General features: G+C 38.1%; 1 pseudogene; it reads right to left on the bottom strand.

Annotated features, from left to right (window-relative positions):
• Window positions 1-1,445: 1,445 nt before the first annotated feature.
• LOC122738272 lies at window positions 1,446-2,444 on the bottom strand (annotated as a pseudogene).
• Window positions 2,445-3,357: the final 913 nt, after the last annotated feature.

Raw genomic sequence — 3,357 nt, 5'->3', positions numbered from 1 at the left:
TGATTGGGGAGGCAGGGAAGGCTTCATGAAAGAGATGTTATTAGATCTGTATGTTAAAGCATAGGCAATAATTGGACAGGTATTAGGGATTAAGCTGGGGAATAAAATGTGGAAAAGTGAGTACTGGGAGATGTTTGGCTGGGGCCAAATCATGAATGGCTCGACAGGCAGATAAAGGTCCAGAAGTGCTTCATTTAAGAGGAAATAGGCATACATTGAACTGGGATAAGGGTGGGACATAATGAAAGCTGTGCTTAAGAAAGATCAGTCTGAGTGTACTATATAAGACAAAAGATACATTTTTGAGGTGCATAATTTTGGCTTCTGCTCTGAGACTGAGAAGGTTTTATGAATGTCCTAAGGGACTATCTGTCATGATGAAAGAAAAATGGTCAAAATATATTTATCTTCTACATATGTAGTACTATATTAAAATCATGACATATATAAACAAGTAAAAAGGTTAGTTAAGATCTGTCCTATTCTCACTGATTTGTCAAAAACAAAAAAGAGGTTTTCTTTGAGCATCTCCTATAAACAAAGCATAAGGTTAAGGACAATGGAACATATAAATGTGAAAAAGATAAGATAAAATATTCCCTACATTCATTGTCTTGTTAGCATGAATTCTTATGTGGGAGTTGGTTGTTATTTCTTTTGTTCAACACAAGCTAGATTTTTCCCTAAAAAACCCAGGGTGACAGTAAACACAAATCAGATTCTGCTGTTCCCAGGAGAATATCTACCTAGGTGGGGCAAGTCATAGAATTACATATTGAGAACTCTCCAATATTTAACTTTATTCTTTGATGGATTATGTATGACAAATAAATACATGACTTATCCATCACTTCTCAGTGGCTTGCAGTTTGTAATTCTTTTCTGTTATTGGCACTAATTGTTTTGCACCTTGCAAGAGTCCCACACAAAGAAAAGTTTCTGCTTTCTACTAATCTCTCTCCTTTGATGTTTAAAATCTAATGTGTGGTTGCCTTGTTTCTACTCCCAGTATGGGGGGAGAACTAGCTAAGGTTTACTTATAAGCTAGAAACATCAGCACCAGTTTTTGGCATTAAGCATTTATTAAAGAGTAAAGAGAGCATATGAGTAGTACAGAAAATACAGAAAAAAAAAAGCCTATCTCCTTTGGGGGTCAGACTGGCCTCCTTTTTTGCCTTTTCTTTCTGCCACCAACTTGAGGTTTGGGGAACCAAAAAGACCAGAGCCAAGAAACCAGTCTCACTTCCTACTTTGTGTCCCCCTCCCCAGGAAGGGGAGGTCCTTCAAGATGATTCTTTGAGGGTGGTCTTGTATTGATGTCTTAGTCCACAGCCTCTGAGAACAACACCCCACTCCAGGCCGGCCAGGTTTGGTCTTGATTTAATCAACTTTAAGTAGGTTCTCAGTTAGTCTCACACAATTCAATCAATTCCAAGTAAGCAACATTAGGATGTCTTCTTTATCCATCTCATCCACTTTTTTTGCACTTTCATTGAACTATAAATCAACGATTTCCTCACACCAGGTGTTAGGATTCTTTTAGTGCTCTTCATTATTCTAGGAGGTCTCACAATTCCTGCAAGTTCTTGCAGTACCACGTTCCGCAATCAGGATCATGAGCCACTTGTAATAAAATTTCTCCTACATCTCTGTTTTTCACTGGAATGTCCATAAATAACATTTCTTGCTGCAGGGTTTTGGGCAGAGATTAACTGAGTGAATTGGGCTTCTGGCTTTTTTTCTATCTCTAGTTCATCTTGAGTTTGTTTGTATACAATTAGGGCGTTCTTTAATAGCTGACTAAAGAGAGGAATGTTGGACTTCACAATGTTCATCACCTTCCCTTTCTCTTCTCTCATCAGTATCTGAAAGTCACCGGAGTAGGAGAGTCCAGCGATCTGCACAAAGAGGTTTTCCTCAGAGGAGCTTTCTGGGAGCATGAAAAAGCTTCTATGACAGCACTTTCCAGGCTGGATTCGAGAGCCAACCAGAGAACAGTGTTCTCCCTCAAGAACAGAATTCTCACTAGCTTTTGTAGGCGTCCAGTAACATATAAGGTATTCCAATTTAGCAGATCTTTAATTAGGGTTTCAGTGCTAATAACTCCATATTTGATGAGCTTACTAGCACACATTATCATGGTGCTGTAGTTGATTTCTGCTCCATAGTTATTCTGTACTTTGGTGATGACTTTTGGCCAAAAAATTCTCAAGGAGTAGTGGTTGCAGTTTTTTTGTTTTTGTTTTTGTTTTGTTTTTTATTCTTTGAGTGCCACATAATGGGGTCATCTACTGAAAACATTAAGGCCAGTATGACATCCTGGCAGGTGCTGTTGGTCTGAGCCTGGCCGTACACCTCAGAGCTGTGGTGAAAACCAGCCCCAGGTTCTCAGGGAAGTTCACCAGGGTCTGGCGGAAAGTCACCCACAAGATTGGCAGAGACATGACTTCAGGCAGGCTGGTGGGCAGGCTGCAGAGCTGTGGCCTCAACTGGGGTAAGAGGTTGAGGAGCCATTATGTCTTTTCTAAGATTTTACTATGGGGGTGAAATTTCCCAGTTCTTTGAGTTAATAAATTTACACTGCTTAGCCTTTTCTGGATGTATTACAGCTTGCTAATGCTGTTACTAAAATGGGGCAACTAGAAACAAACACAGAGCACACATCATATTGACTGTTTGCAATACACTAAAAGATGCATTTCTTTTTACACAGGCTCCTGATGTCTACCCATGTTTCCCTTATAGATGCATTTTTGAGCCTAAACATGGGACTTTCCATTGATTCCTATCAAATTTCATCTCACTGTCCTGTATTCTCTCACTAAAAGCAGATTTCCTTGCAATCTATTGCATACCTCAGCATTTCTATTGGATTATGATTCATTTAATACATAATATATTACTAATAAAAGAGTGCAATTTTATTTTTACTTAATTTAGATAAGTGACTTTTCCTCTAGGAGACAGTATGTGAAGCAAATGATCTCACAGTACAAGTAAAAATAAAATTGCTGCCAAGTCTTATCTATATAAATCCCAATTAACTCATGTGTTTTCATCAGATGTTTTGAAGAAATTGAAATAATGCAGAGGGTGCCTCTACTTCACTATAAAGAAACACAATCAGGAAATTCTTTTTTTATTCTTAACCCTCACAAATGAGCATATTTCTGAGCTGTAAGTTGCTGAACTATAATTAATAGCTGTGTTCAGGTTTTCTTTTTTTCAAGTGTGAGAAAGCAAAGAAGTTTGAAGGGATTTTTAACAAAAATATATATCATGAAGACTGCTCTTCACTTAGATACATTTCCATAGTGCAAATGAGGACACACAGAAAAGATCAGCAATTAATTGGGG

Source organism: Dromiciops gliroides, chromosome 1 (assembly GCF_019393635.1).
Source record: "Dromiciops gliroides isolate mDroGli1 chromosome 1, mDroGli1.pri, whole genome shotgun sequence".
NCBI lineage: Eukaryota > Metazoa > Chordata > Mammalia > Microbiotheria > Microbiotheriidae > Dromiciops > Dromiciops gliroides.
This window is presented reverse-complemented; position numbering and strand designations above follow the sequence as displayed.